At 37.8% G+C, this 16,380-nt stretch overlaps 1 pseudogene across 1 annotated transcript; it reads right to left on the bottom strand.

Moving 5' to 3' along the window:
• Positions 1 to 4,249: 4,249 nt before the first annotated feature.
• Positions 4,250 to 7,155, bottom strand: LOC308630917 (MICOS complex subunit MIC26-like; annotated as a pseudogene). The gene is made up of 3 exons: positions 7,142 to 7,155; positions 5,084 to 5,249; positions 4,250 to 4,726 (listed from the first exon to the last, which is right to left on the bottom strand). The product of its transcript is annotated as an MICOS complex subunit MIC26-like (transcript).
• Positions 7,156 to 16,380: the final 9,225 nt, after the last annotated feature.

Genomic DNA, 16,380 nt, shown 5'->3' with positions numbered 1-16,380 from the left:
TATCCTTCAGATGGCTGTAAAGAAGTGGGGCTGGGGACGTGGCTCAAGCGGTAGCGCGCTCGCCTGGCATGTATGCGGCCCAGGTTCAATCCTCAGCACCACATATAAAGATGTTGTGTCTGTTGATAACTTAAAAAATAAAATATTAAAATTCTCTCTCTCTCTTAAAAAAAAAGTAAGGTTTGAAAACATTTATGTGACATTCTCCTTTGCTTTTCACAGAACACAATCTACTCTCATTGATAGAGGTGTTGATATGTTAGCAAAAGTGGGAAATTTGGTTTTTAGATTGAAAGTATAAAAGAAAAAAGGCTATGTGCTATCAGCTTCTGAGATCATAGTCGTATTATGCATGAGTATCCTTGTAAGCAGAGTTTTTAACCTAAGGAAGAATTTTTCCAAATTCATTTTCTATTTTATCATGGGCCCAATTAGGAGGGGCCATAAGGTCCTCTGGTATAAAGAGGAGGCTCTTCTTTCTATGTTAGAAAAGCCACAAATCCTGCTGGTCAATAGACGAAAGGCGGGAGTAGTTAGGGTCAGTATGGCTACCAGTAACACAATTATTCCAGATAATAGAGCTTTAACAAGGTAGAAGTTTGTTTCCCTCTCATACTCCAGAAATCTTTTTGGTGCATGAAGTTGTCAGTACAACTCTAGGAATGACATGCCATTCCTATTTCTATCTTGCTGTCTGCTGTGCTTCATACCAGAGATTAAATCTACATTCCAGCCAGCAGAAGGGAGAATGTGGGAGAAGAGTATATCACCTCCTTTAAGAACACTTCTGTGGACTGATGAAATGGATCAGGTAGAACTGGTGGACTTTGATCCAAATCAGGAAAGACGGCGCCATTATAATGGAGAAGCATATGAGGATGATGAACATCATCCCAGAGGTGGTGTTCAGTGTCAAACCTCTTAATGGGGCCAGTGAATAACACTCACTGCAGGCATTTTATATGCAGTAGTGAATGAGTGAAGGACTATAATCATAATATGCTCACTACTTGCTATTGTTTTTGTTTTAATATTCAATTATAGTAGTGTTTTAAAAGTTAAATGAAGAATAAACGCAAATATAAAAGCTCTGACTTTGCCCTGTATGTATGATGACTTCAGTGTGCAAGAAGTTGTTTAATACCTATAAAGACTACTTTTAAAAAAGTTCCCCTAGCATCTGTTAGGCCATACCTTGTAATTGATTTCAGCTGTGTATGTGGACAAACTTAGACTGAAATACTAGGTATATATGTTGATTTCAGTGTATGACCCTTTATTGTTAAGCTATAAAATTAAAACTCTGTATTTAACTTGCAAAAAAAAAAAAAAAGAACACTTCTGTGAACTGGGCAAGCAATGTAGTAAATAAATAAATACATGTAGTAAATAAATAAACAAATGTAGTAAATAAAGCAAATAGTAAGGGGGAAAGATTTCTTTATGGGCTGGGGATGTGGCTCAAGCAGTAGCGCGCTCGCCTGGCATGCGTGTGGCCCCGGTTTGATCCTCAGCACCACATACAAACAAAGATGTTGTATCAGCCGAAAAGTAAAAAAATAAATAAATATTAAAATTCTAAAAAAAAAAAAAAGATTTCTTTATTCACCCATGGCTAGATTCATGGCCAATGCACCTAAGACAAAAGATAGATTAAAGAGAAAAGCATAAAAACTTAAGTTTTACATAATACATAAGACCTCATAAGGAAATAAACATCCAAAGAAACAAGTATACTCATGTATTTTATGTTTGATGAAAAATTATATATTCCTGGAGAAGTGTGATTGGACAAGAGGAACATGAGCTAATGGTAATAAAGTGTGGGGAATTTAGCAAGGCCCATTTGTTCAGATTCTTCAGAGATTCTGATGTTTCCTTCCTCCAAGTATAGGAAGGGTACTTCTCACATGAGGAGGACCTTATGACCTGCTTTAGAAGAGAAGGTGAGAGTATTGTCATTTCTGCAGTTTTCTCAAATACCAAAGGAATGACATCACTTGGGATAGTGTGTCCTGAACTCCATCAGTGTGTTTATATGCCATTGGGAAAAACTTGATCACATGCCCATAACTAACTTCAGGGAGACAGCAAATGGGACCTCTATCGTTATGGAAGAAGGGACTATACAGATATTGAAGAATAACTAGCACTTTTTGCCACAGGAAAAAAAATAGGTAGTTTAGAGAATGAGACTTTAAGAGGAAGAGCAAAATGACTTATTCCTTCATAAGATGAGTCCTAAGAGGGAAGGAACCTGATGGTTATCTCTTGTCATCATGTGACCTGAAAGTGTTAGATGTAGGGTTAAGGGGAGTCAAGAAAGGCTTTTTTTGTTTTGTTTTGTTTTTTGTTTTGTTTTTTTTTAAGAGAGAGGAGAGAGAGACAGAGAGAATTTTTAATATTTATTTTTTAGTTCTCGGCGGACACAACATCTTTGTTGGTATGTAGTGCTGAGGATTGAACCCTGGTCGCACACATGCCAGGCCAGCGCTCTACCGCTTGAGCCACATCCCCAGCCCAAGAAAGGCTTTAACAACACCTTCTAATATGGGCCTTGGACCTGTGTCCTGCTGAGGGATCTGCCTCTAGTGAGGAGCAGCAAGTTGAAGGGGGTGTACTTTGGGATGTACAAACTCTATCTTGTTTAAGCTCTATTACCAATACTGTGTCCTCAGTTTTAGAGAGGACTGCTTTGCTCTGGCCTTCAATTTATATTACACAGGTACAGGCACTACATAATAATATAATGAATGGTTAACAGTAAGGATTTAGCATCTAGACAGTGCACTTTGAACCTGTACTACCCCTTGCTAATAATTGAGAGAAGATAATAATATTAGTTTCTTTCTTGTGCCATTGGACTAAATTTATAAGCAAGACCAGACATTGTAAAGCTCAACATGGCTTGTCCTACCAAATGGACATTGTTAGCCTGGGCCTTACATCAATGACATATCTATGTATGTGTGTGTGTGTGTATGCATACAATTATATATATAATTCTATTTGCTTTGTCCCTATAGATCTATAACAGGAGTTCACTTGATGCTTTGACTATATTCCTTGTGGCTTTGAAACTTACATTTTTTTTCTTTTTCTCAATCTTCTTTCCCTAAACTTCTCCCTGAGTTTCTTTTCCCTAAACTTCTTCTTCCTGATCTCTCCTCCCTAATCTCATTTTCTCTGAATCACCTCTATAAAAAAAACCCTATTTCTGCTGATGGGCAGAATCACAGCCTTTGGGACTGTGTTTCTCCTTTTCTAGCAAAGCAATAAACTTTTCTCAAGATCTTGTCTTCGTTATTGGATTGGTGTCAAGGATGAAGACTGAGCTTTTGATTACAGATCTGTATATTGTATCTCTTAATTTGTCAGATTTCAACTGACTAGTTCTATTTTGGGTTATTTATTTATTTGGTACTTTTTTTTTTTTTAAGTTTTTAAAAGATCCTTATAAGGAATAAGTTACTTACAACATGACACAGTAAAATCTCAAAAAAATTTAGGCATGCTTTATTATTATTATTAATTCAGAATGAAATGGAGAAAATGGAACCATGTGGAGTCTACTTAGGCTCAGAAAATAGGAATTTAATGATTCTTTGTCCATGTGGATGTAGCATGATGTAAATGGTGATAACCTATAGTTCTTCCAAAAGATCATGGATGAATAAATATGCCTAGTTTTAGCTGTGTTTTCAGTTCATGCAATGGAATATCCTAAATCTACAGAAATGATGGATGCAAATGGGGAAGAGGCTGAGTGAAGTAATATTATTTTTTCGAATTTGGATTTTAATTATGTATATAAATAGTGACATGGGAACGAGGAGTTCTAAGGCTTTTACAATATCTTTATTTTTATTTATTTTTTTTTTAAAGAGAGAGTGAGAGAGAATTTTTAATATTTATTTTTTAGTTCTCGGCGGACACAACATCTTTGTTGGTATGTGGTGCTGAGGATCGAACCCGGGCCGCACTCATGCCAGGCGAGCGCGCTACCACTTGAGCCACATCCCCAGCCCTTACAATATCTTTAGATGAAAAGATTTTAGCTTAGTCTACTTGTAAAATGATATCACTTAAGATAATGAAAAGGCCTACTAGAGATTTTCCTGAAGAAAAGTCCAGTTTACTATATTCAATACTGACTTCTCTGCCATTTTTCTGTAGAAATTCTGATCTACTGTCTGGAGTTTCCACTGTTTACCTGCAACTGATTAAAATGGGCAGAATATGCAGTTTTCTACTTATTTCCAGGTGAATTCTTCACATTTCCTGGCTTATAAAGCAAAAGTGAGAGCTTCTGAAAGTTCTCCTTCTGCAAATCTTTTATGATTATGTAGCCTCATAAACCCCAGTCATAATTTCTCCCCAGTGACCTGGGCAAATGCAATGGCTTGTTGTGGGTAATAGATAGAGGCAGCTAATCCCATGAAACCAGGTGCATACATAAGCTTCTTTATTTTTGAACCTCTACTGAAAAGGAGTCCAACAAGGCCAGCAAAACCAATAACACCAAGTCTTGGAAAGAATCCAGGGGGTACATTTTGGAGATATTCATAGCTGTCTAGCCCCCATTGAATCAAACTTAACATTTGGGCTTAGTTTGGGAGTATGTTTCCTGACACCAACTTTATATGGCTTACAATGATGTTGAAGTTGTGAGATGCTTTCTTGAGTTGAGTCCTTGGCTCCTCCATATAATGTAAATACATGGACTCTTCAGAGCTGTATAGAATGAAAGCTCATCAACTTTTTTTTTTTTTAAAGAGTGTGAGAGAGATATAATTTTTTTTTTTTTAAAGAGAGAGTGAGAGAGGAGAGAGAGTGAGAGAGAATTTTTAATATTTATTTTTTAGTTCTCGGGGGACACAACGTCTTTGTTGGTATGTGGTGCTGAGGATCGAACCCGGGCCGCACGCACGCCAGGCGAGCGCGCTACCGCTTGAGCCACATCCCCAGCCCGAGAGAGAATTTTTAATATTTATTTTTAGTTCTCCGCGGACACAACATCTTTGTTGGTATGTGGTGCTGAGGATCGAACCTGGGCCGCATGCATGCCAGGCGAGCGCGCTACCGCTTGAGCCACATCCCCAGCCCCAAAGCTCATCAACTTTCATGGCATTTTTGTGAGGTACGTCCTTTTTGGTGCTGCATAGACTCTGAAGGTGAGCAGGCTCAGGCTGGCTGGCCCCAAGGACTTCCGAATTACCTGAGCCTGTGCTTTCAGACTATGTCCAGAGCTGCAGGGCAAAAATTTTTTTTCTTCTTTGCAATCTATTGTTCAACTTTTTGAACAAGTCTCTGCCGGTGACTCCCGCAGGGTGAGTCGAGTAATATTACATCCAAACAATGTTATTCTGTTGATCTGTGTTTTTAGTTAGTCTCTTGTAGCAATTACGACAATCTCAAAACTCACTTGAGGCTTTGGGTTGGATCCCCAGCATGGCAAAACACCAAACCAAACCAAACTAAAACATAAAGTGCAATTCAGATTGTTATTGGAAGTATACATAAGAAAACAAAATAGAATCACTGGTAAGAAATCTGACATAATAAGAGAGACAAAAAAAAAAAAAAAAAAGGATTGTGGCAGCCTTGTGTATGGTGCCCACTGTGATCCCAGCTATTTGGGATGCTGAGGCATGAGGATCTCAAAATCAAGGCCAGCCTGGGAAATTTAGCAAGACCACATATCAAAAGAAAAAGTTTAAAAGGGCTGGGGATGTAGCTCAGTAGTGAAGCACCCTTGGGTTTAGACCCCAGTATCTAAACAGACAGACAAACAGAGCTGGGGATGTGGCTCCAGCAGTAGCGCTCTCACCTGGCATGCGTGTGGCCCGGTTCGATCAGCACATACAAACAAAGATGTTGTGTCACTGAAAACTAAGAAGGAAATAAATACTAAACAAACAAACAAAACCCCAAAGGGGTTTTAGAGACAAAGTAAATAGCACTGTCTTTTTCTCTCTTTTTTTTCCTCGTTTTTTTAAAGATACAGGCAAACAATCTCCACTTGGCAGGATTAACCATGTTGAATTTAGAATGATAATACATTTTTGTCTTGTTTACATCCTGTATCTTATTCAGAGTATGCTAATATATGCTGTTGTTTACTTCAAGCTTATAATGTCAACTATGAATTCTGTTTAATTCAAATTCTACGATAGTATCTTCAACACTGTTTTTAGGTGTACTACGAAACTTAGGAAAATATTTAGAATTTTTCAAAAGGACCAAACACTCATTAAGAATCATATGAGTATTTTAGAGCTTTCTAGGCTATTTACCTCAATTCCATCCTTCTATGAAAGAGTACATAGAACCACAGATAAGGCAAGTAAGTGATAAAGTGATTAAAGTTCTTCCAGTTCACTGGGGATGAAGCTCAACTTCACTTCCTATCACTGGTTTTGTAAATTCACACAGTTCTAAAGAACACCATTTAGCAAATAGCCCACTTTAACAGAAGGGATATATAAAATGCAGTATGGTTATTTAAAGTGTTTTCTTTCTTGATATTTGACAATTTTTACAAATCTTTATTAGATTAACCTGCAACCTTGAGTGTGTTGTTAACTTTCTCTAGGAATCTCAGTTAATTTGAGTTACTATAACTCCTTTTACAATAATGAAGTTTTATGTAAATTCAAACCCATTCAAGAAGAATTATCTTCTTGGATTACTGGAAAGGATTCTATACCATCAATGTTTCAATTAATTCATTGTTGCTATGATGGTGTTTTTTTCCTTTATATATGAAATTGAATTATAGTTGAATTAAGAATATTAGATCTGAAAGAAACCTTAGAAAGTATGTAACTCGGGGCTGGGGATGTGGCTCAAGTGGTAGCGTGCTGGCCTGGCATGCTTGCGGCCCGGGTTCGATCCTCAGCACCACATACCAACAAAGATGTTGTGTCCACCGAGAACTAAAAAATAAATATTAAAAATTCTCTCTCTCTCTCACTCTCTCTTTAAAAAAAAAAAAAGTATGTAACTCAACTCCCTCATTAATTTATTTTAGGGGGCATACAGATGAGTATGGTGGGAACAACAAAGTTAAGAGAATAATTCTATGAATGGGCCCATTGTGCTGATTCCCACATGCTTTCTTTTCCAAGAAGCAATTTACCTGCAGCCCTGCATGGCCTAAGTGAACAGGATAGATCACACTGCTCAGCAAACTACCTGTTAATTGCAGTAGAAATGCAGGCTTGAGATAATGTTGATGGGAGGAACCCGGGAGACTTTTGTGGCTTGATCCTGAAAGTCTGGGAGATAAGGATAGTTCCTGTAACCATAAAATCTGTAAAAATGTATGGTTAAGAATCCAGTTAGGGGCTGGGGATGTGGCTCAAGCGGTAGCGTGCTCGCCTGCCATGCGTACGGCCCGGGTTAAAAATTCTCTCTCTCTCTCACTCTCTCTCCTCTCTCACTCTCTCTTAAAAAAAAGACTTATGGGCTGGGGATGTGGCTCAAGCGGTAGCGCGCTCGCCTGGCAGGCGTGCGGCCCGGGTTCGATCCTCAGCACCACATACCAACAAAGATGTTGTGTCCGCCGAGAACTAAAAAATATTAAAAATTCTCTCTCTCTCTCTCTCACTCTCTCTTAAAAAAAAAAAATATTAAAAAAAAAAAAAGAATCCAGTTAGAGCTGGGAGCCGTGGTGCACACCTGTAATCCCAGTGGCTCTGAAAGCTGAGGCAGAGGATCACGAGTTCAAAGCCAGCTTCATCAATTTAGTGAGGCCCTCAATAATTCAGTGAAACCCTCTCTCTAAAATATATATAATTATTATTTTTTTAAAGAGAGAGAGAGAGAGAGAGAGAGAGAGAGAGAGAGAGAAATTTTAATATTTATTTTTTAGTTCTCGGCGGACACAACATCTTTGTTGGTATGTGGTGCTGAGGATCGAACCCGGGCCGCACGCATGCCAGTCCAGCGCGCTACCGCTTGAGCCACATCCCCAGCCCTAAAATATATATAATTATGGGTGGGAATATAGCTCATTGTTTAAGTGTCCCTGGGTTCAATCCCTAGTACAAAAAAGAAAAAAAATACAATTAGAACTGGTCAGCATGGGCCAATGTGACCTAGAATTGCCATGACAATGAAAGTCTGATGCCATCTTGCTATTAGTCAAAAGTCAAGAGGTGGACCTGGGTTGGACTCTCTGGAAACTTCTCTGAGATTTCAAATAAATCTGGAGTGCAGGAGAGGCACATTGTCCCTCTCTTCACTGAAAGGACCCACTTTCTCCCTCAAGAATGTCCCCTCTCCCCTTTGCTGTCCCTTCAATAAACTCATTCCTGTTACTCTGAGTGACATGTCTGAAATCTTTCTGAGTTGGTTGCAAGAATCTGGATTTGAAGAAGAGTCTTTTTGTTGCCTCAGTTTCTCAGAAGGCCCCAGCTCTGTAACAATTTATACCACATTTTATTCATTGAATTATTGATATAACATAGTACTAAAGTTGCAAAAACAAAAACAAAAACAAAAAAAAGAAAGAGAGAAAAAGAAAGGAAGTAAAAGAAAAATCTGGGACTAACTAAGAAAAGAAATGAAATTCATCTTCATCAATTAATCTTTATTCATTTACACTATAATTATTACCTGATTTTTTTTTTTTTTTTTTTTTTTTTTTTTTTTTTTTGGCACTGGGGATTGAACTCAGGGGCACTTGACCACTGAGCCACATTCCAGCCCTATTTTGTATTTTATTTAGAGACAGGGTCTCACTGAATTGCTTTGTGCCTTGGTTTTGCTGAGGCTGGCTTTGAACCTTCAATTTTGCTGCCTCAGCCTTCCTAGCCACTGGGATTACAGGCATGCGCCACTGTGCCCAGCAATTACCTGAATATTTGTGCAAGAAATATTTTCACTACCTGAATAATAATATTCACAGATATAAAATAAGTAAATGTGACCATGTTTATGGTTTCTGACATAGCAAGCAAAACCATCTTGTAGATGACACTCCTACAGTCATGGTTTAGTAGAGCATCTATATTTATACATAGACATTAAATATATCATTGATGCTGAGATTTTCCTTTCATAGAAAGTCTTAGTTTTGTACTTTCTCTATTTTATTTGATAATTTTTTTTATTTTTATAATATATTCATTAAATAGTTCCAGTGCTCTCTTGAATAAGGAAATATCTCAGTTATTAGGAATATGTATTCTAAAATCCTCAAACTAATGTTTTGTGTCTAACACTTCAGTGTTCATATTTTAGTGACCACACACCTTTGAGAACTGAAAAAAGCTTTTCAGCATAGTGCTGTAAAGGAGAGAAACCATTCTATTTTTAGTTGCCAAGAACATCACATTCTAGCCAATACTTTTTTTACATGTACAAGTAAGACCCATGGTGTCATTAAAGCAGTCCTCTCTCTCTCTCTCTCTCTCTCTCTCTCTCTCTCTCCCTCCTTAGTTGTATATAGACACAATGCCTTTACTTCATTTATTTTTATGTGGTGTTGAGGATTGAACCCAGTGCCTCACAAGTGCTAGGCAAGAGCTCTACCACTGAGTTACAACTCTGGCCTCTAAAGTATTTTTTAATGTGTGGAGCAAAGAGTGTTTCTAAAAAAAGGTGTTTAAACTGGGTGTGGTGGTGCAATCCCAGCAGCTGGCAAGAATGAGAACAGAGGATCATAAGTTAAAAGCCAGCCTCGGGCTGGGGTTGTGGCTCAGAGGTAGAGTGGCTGCCTGGCATTCGTGAAGCACTGGGTTGATCCTCAGCACCACATAAAGTAAAATAAAGACATTGTGTCCAACTACACCTAAAAAGTAAGTATTAAAAAAAAAGCTAGCCTCAGCAAAAACAAGGAAGTAAACAACTCAGTGAGACCCCGTCTCTAAATAAAATACAAAATAGGGCTGGGGATGTGGCTCAGTGATCGAGTGCCCCTGAGTTCATTCCCTGGTACAAAAAAAAAAAAAAAAAAAAAGATAGATATCTAAAACTGAAAACAAAATTTCCTGCTCATTCCCTTGAGAACCTGTTTTGCTGGAGGCAAGTAATTCTCAGGGAAGATTAGAGCAGCCATCATCAGTTCCTGGCTCTCTGTCAATTCCAACATTAGACTCTTGGTTGTTTCCTGTCCTGTGAGTTTGAATTTCTAGGCAAAAAAAGCAACAAGGTAGGAAGGATGTAGCTTCCCATTTCCACTTATATTTAAAAGGTAGACACTTAAATTAGGAGCCTACTGGTTGTCATAGTATTTATATACATTATTTCAGTTAATCCTTTTATTTACCATAGATAGGTCTAGTATCTCCACCTAAGAGACCAGGACACCGAGTGAGAGAAGCTAAGTAATTTGCTTATGATAATATGGCTAATAAAAGACAAGAAGAGAACACTAGAAACAGAGATAGTGTGAGATAAAATCTCACTCTGTAAGCAACTTGCCCAGGTCTTTCTTCTCTGCCTTGCCACCCTGAATCGCAATAGCAGCAGCTTAGGGCACCCCTGGGCCTCTGCAGATGAAGGCAACAGTTTTCTGAAATGAAGGCAATAACTAGCCCAGTGCCCTTTGAGTAAAATGCTATAAAAAATTTAAGGTGGGGCTGGGGATGTGGCTCAAGCGGTAGCGCGCTCGCCTGGCATGCGTGAGACCCGGGTTCGATCCTCAGCACCACATACCAACAGGGATGTTGTGTCCGCCGAGAACTAAAAAATAAAATATTAAAAAAATTCCCTCTCTCTCTCTCTCTCTCTCTCTCTCTCTCTCTCTCTCTCTCTCTCTCTCTCTCCTCTCTCACTCTCTCTTAAAAAAATTTAAGGTGTAATATTGAATTCTTTCTTTTATTAGCAGTTTCATAACGAAATTCTCCATATGGGGTTGCTATAGTTTCAGAGGCAGGGCATTGCCGGGCATTTTACAGGGGCCATTTTCTCCTCAGGTGACCTTACAATCCTTACAGGCTTATAGTTGTGCTTCAAACCTTTCCCCATTTGGTTCTTCCTACTATTGGCAATTTGTTTCTTAAAATGCAGGACTGGCTTTCAGCAAATATTTTTTTTTCCTTTCCAAAATAGTGTGAAATTAATTGTGTTTTGCTCATCTAATTAGATGTGTGAGTTGAGGAGTATAAAATATATCACTGGTTACTTTCTCACAAGAGACAATAAATCTCTCAGATTAAAAAGCAACATGGCATAGATTGTAATCAAAATAATATATTTTTTATGCCAGGAGAATGAAATATTTTCAAGAGCTTTCCCTGAGAAATTAAGTTGGGTGATTGGCTAAATTTTCACATCTTCTCTTTCTGACAACCCCCTCCACCACCACCACCAGAAAAACAAAGCAGGTATTTCACAATACATAATTTAAAGTACAACTATAGCTGGGTGTGGTAGCACATGCCTATAATCCCAGTGACTTTGGAGGCTAAGGCAGGAGGACCAGAAGTTTAAGGACAGCTCCAGCAACTTAGGGAGGCCCTAAGCAACTTAGCAAGACCCTTTCCCAAATAAAAAATAAAAAGGACTGGGGATGTGGCTCAGTGGTTAAGTGCCTGCCCCTGGGTTCAATCCTTGGTACTACTGCTACTACTACTGATAATAATAAATAAAGTGAAGCTATAATTATCACCTAGTAATCTAGCAGCATATAATTCTCAACATATTTACCCTATTCCTCTTTGACATTTCTTTGCTCAAAATAAGCTTTGCAATCTAAGCTACTGAATGTCAATAATCAATTCCTTGGCTACATAATAGTATAATAAAACAAAATGCTATACAACAAAGACTTTGATCTCTCATAAGAAATCTATGTAATCATTTACTCCCAAATGCCCATATGTCATCTACAGGTGATAAGCAGTAATAAATAACTCCTAGAAACTCATGAAAGGAACAGAGCTGAGTCCATTGCTCTCAACTACTTACAACAAGATATACAATTTTGTGATTTTCTTAGGACAACTCTTCTTATAGATGGGACTCTGGTTTTCTGTGATCCCTGAATGCTTTGCCCAAATAGCCTGGAAAACACATCAGAGCCTGTCATATCCCTTCTCTATATCTGTCCTCCCTAAGGTGTACCATTCCTGGTAGTATATCCCTTAAGTAAACGGGCTGGAGTGTCCACACAAATATTCCAGAAGCCCCTCTGAGCAGAAGGTGGAAAGAGAAGTTTGGGGGCAGCCTTTAGTCAGGGCCCCAATTCACTTATGCTTTTATGTCTGGCAAATGTTACCTGTTTCCCTGGATGAGATTAGAATTGGCTTATTCCATTCTCAAAGGGACCTACAGTGAAAGTTGTCATTGAACAGAGAAACTGAAATGAATTGTTGTGATGGTTCTTTTAAGGAGATATTTGCCAATATTCCACTTGTGGAAGCTGCACATTTAATCATCGGATAAATGTATGTAATTGCCACAGAATATGTTATTTATTTAAGCCTTAGGTTATTTATATATCATGGATTACATGGGATAGAGAGAAGCTAGTTTTCATTGCTCATCCCTATAAGGCATAGCCAGCCAGAAGGGATTCCTTTTTTTTTTTTTTTTTTTTTTTTTAGGTGCTGGGGATTGAACCCAGGGACTTGTGCATGCCTTGTGCATGCAAGGCAAGCACTCTACCAACTGAGCTATATCCCCATCCTCTTTATCTCAGATATACTATAATGCAATTCCATTTAGGTGAACAAAGATTCTTGTTAAATGATCCTAGAACGAAAGCTGGCGAATAGTGGGGAGGCCTCCTCATTTGATTGCTATAGCAAATATATCATGCTGCCTTTGAGAATTCTGAGAAAGAATCCAGAGACAGTGGGGGATAGATGTTTATCCTGTCTTCTGAACCTTATGGTAGGCACTTATATATAATGGAGATGACTTATATACATCCTCAGATTTCCTCTGCCCTTCAGCCCTGGCTCAGTATGTTGGTTCCTCTTTGCTGCTTCTGTGCCAGTCACCCACTGGAGTTCCTAGCTCCTCTTATCACCTTGGGACTTTGATGAAACACGCTACCAAAGAGCACAGTATCCAGTTTCTCAAATGATTGCCAAAGTATCTGGATGATGCAATGCAAAAGACTGGGGTGTTAACTACACTGGAGCTGTACTTTGACTAGTAGAAATTGGAGTCAGAGGGAATGTGGCAAGTCAATCACCCTCTTTCCTCCTTCCTCATTGACTAGCTGCCCCTATAGCGATTTCTCCTGTAGCTTACCTGTGCATTGCTTCCTATCCTTTCTGCCACTCCTTCTTTTTTTTTTTTTTTCTTCCTCATTCTCCCTGTTCTGGGTTTACACCTACCATATAAAGCAAGAGCACTCAATCTCCCTTGGACTGTGTTTTTTAGTAAACTAGACTAAAAAGCCCATTGAGATGAACAAGAAAATATAAAGTCTGGAGGGTATATCAGGTCTTAGAGGTAACTAATCAAGACCTATTTTTATACCAGTATCTTCAAATGGAATGCATAATAAATAATTGTTTCAATATGGTTTTGAATATAATGCTTGGATATAAGTTTCACCTTGAGCTGTATGTTGTGGTACACACCTGTAATTCCAACAAATCTCGAGGCTTGCGATTTTGAGGCCAGCCTTAGCAGTTTAGCTAGACCTATCTCAAAATAGAATAAAAGGAGCTGGGGGTGTGATTCAGTAGTTGAGGATCTCTAGGTTCAATCCCCAGCACCACACACACACACACACACACACACACACACACAAACACACACAAGTAAACATTTGTGCTGGAAAGAAGACTTCTTGATAATCTAGATGAAAATCTAGGAGTGAATAAATCGACACATATTAAATTGAAAGTCATGCTATAATTTACACAAGAGTAAAAAACTGAGATAATTCACTTTAGAGTAATATTGAATTGAAATATCCTAGGAATAAGTGAATTAAGCACACAGGCAAAAGATAATCTGGGTCCTTATTTAACATTCATATATCTAACCTGTACATTTTTGTTGATCTAGGAATAAAATTAAAGAGTTTAGTTTTATTCAAGTATGGTTTATTGAGAACTCACTATCCAGTATAAAAAGTTCTGCTTGAATTTAAATAATTGAATTCTATAAAATCATGAAATTTAAAAGTAATGTATGAAGGGAAGGAAAATAGAAATTAAGAAAAATTTCTAAAGACTGAAAAAATATTATAAGTTTATATATCCAGATATTATAGGTTGTATATCCAAGTTGTTGGATGTAGGAAAATAAGAAACAGAGGTTTCAAGAGAGAGTTTACAGGAGTCAGCAACTGACTGAATAGAGGTAGAAGTTGAGATTTCTGCAATTGAGTGAATGATGACACCATTAACTCACAAGAGTGCAGAAATAAGAGGGGCAAGGAGGGTGAGGAGCTAGAATGTTTTGAGGCACTGGTTTGAGTTTAAGGCATTGGAAGGATATTCTGCTCATTCTGCCTATGTTTAAATGGTTTATGTTGAGATAAAAGGTCACAATCTTTTTTTTTTAAATTTTGTTTTAGTTGTAGATGTACATAATATCTTTTATTTATTTGTTTGTTTGTTTATTTAATGTGGTGCTGAGGATTGAACCCAGTGCTTCACACATGCTAGGCAAGTGCTCCACCACTGAGCTACAACCCTAGCCCAAAATGTCACAATCTTTTTGATCTGAACCATATGTTGATGTTTTCAGAGGAGGTGTCCTTCCTTTAAATGGGCTTGTCCACACAGTCTCTTGTGGGCAACCTTAGGAAGACTCAGGAGGCCTTGGCTAGCATCACCATGCTGAGAAAGCACTGTCATGTTTTCAGAAGTAAGAAATTTAATGTTTCTAGAGCTGAGAATATAGCTCAGTGATAGAGTACATGCTTAGCACGTTCAAGGCCCAGCACCAAAAAAAGAAGAAAGAAAAAGAAAAGAAATTAAATGTTCCAAGAAGAGGCTAAAGATCTCACCCACTCAACTTGGTTAATATACACTCTTCAGTTTTCTGTTCATAAAAATAATAAAAATTGTCCTTCAAAAAGCAAAAGAAGAAATGTAAACTTTCATTTACATTTAATTATAAAAGCAAAAATAAAACTTCTAAATCGTGACCGTGCTGATATTTAGTGACGCAGTGCTTCATAACTGTTTGTTATCATTTCCTCCCAAAGCAGTCAAAATTAATCTCCTCTTTGTCAGTTGAGTAATTTGACTAAAGTCTAATTGCTAAACATGGGCAAAGTCTAACTTAAAACTCCACATTTACATATCTTATCCCTTTTATCTTTTAAAAATCTTCACAGCAGTTATAAAACAATAAAAGCATTTTCATGAAAGCACTGGCCTTGTAGGGTATTGTTGAATTAGTGATTATCAGTGGAGGTCCTTGAAGGAGACCACTTCTGGCCCTTCCCATCCTACTTGTACTTTGTTTCAATAACAGAATATTTGTTTGTGCTTCTTATTTTCCTTCAGTTCATCAGTCTATCAGCTTACAGGTTAAAGAAAGACATATCAGTAGATTATTGTTATGTATCTATATATGTATCATGACTTCCTCTTCACTCCATTCCCAGACAAATTTCCAGCACTAACCAAGTATCTTTGCAGAGAAAGTTTTTTTTTTTTTTGTGAATATTTGACTTGTTATTACTAAGTAAAATATAACATTTGAGTTTTTAGATTAATTTCCTTTGATAGTTTTTTAAAGTAGTCTTCATTTAAAAAATAATAACAAAAAAAGAAAACAATTGGCAAACAATGGAGATGTAGCCTTTGATATAAAATGAGCATGCTCCCTTCTGTTTTAAGTTTTTATCAGTTTCCCACAAGCTACTTAAAGGGGTCACTCCAAAAATAAAGACAGTTCCCCACCCCCACTTTTGCATTTGTTTAGCTTTAAAAGTCTTCTCCTGAGACTGTTGGTGAAAAAGGTTATTTTAGTCAGCTTTTTTTTTTTTTCTTTCCTCTCTTTTGCCTAAAAGATGGATAAGAACAGTTTTAGAGGAGGAATAGTTTATTTAGGGTCTCAGTTTATTGGAGGTCTCAGTCCGTAGACAGCTGGCTCCATTCCGTGGGGCTTTAGGTGAGGCAGAACATCATGGTGGAGGAATGTGGTGGACAGAAGTGGCTCAGGACATGATCAGGAAGCAGAGAGAGACTCACTATATACAAAATATATACCCCAAGGGCACATCCCCAATCCCCTCTCATTCAGCCACACCCTACACACTTACCACTTAGTTAATCTCCATCAGGGGATTAATTCATTGATTGGGTTAAGGCTCTCATAACCCAATCATTTCACCTCTGAACATTCTTGCATTGTCTCACACATGAGCTTTTGGGGGACACCTAATATCTAAACCATAATAAGGGTTCAATAAAAACTGGGGTTAGATTCTTTGGGTTTGTGGACAAT

This window comes from Spermophilus citellus, assembly GCF_964194105.1.
Source record: "Spermophilus citellus genome assembly, chromosome: 11".
Classification (NCBI taxonomy): Eukaryota; Metazoa; Chordata; class Mammalia; order Rodentia; family Sciuridae; genus Spermophilus; species Spermophilus citellus.
The sequence above is the reverse complement of the archived record's forward strand: the minus strand, read 5'-3'. Positions and strand labels throughout refer to the sequence as shown.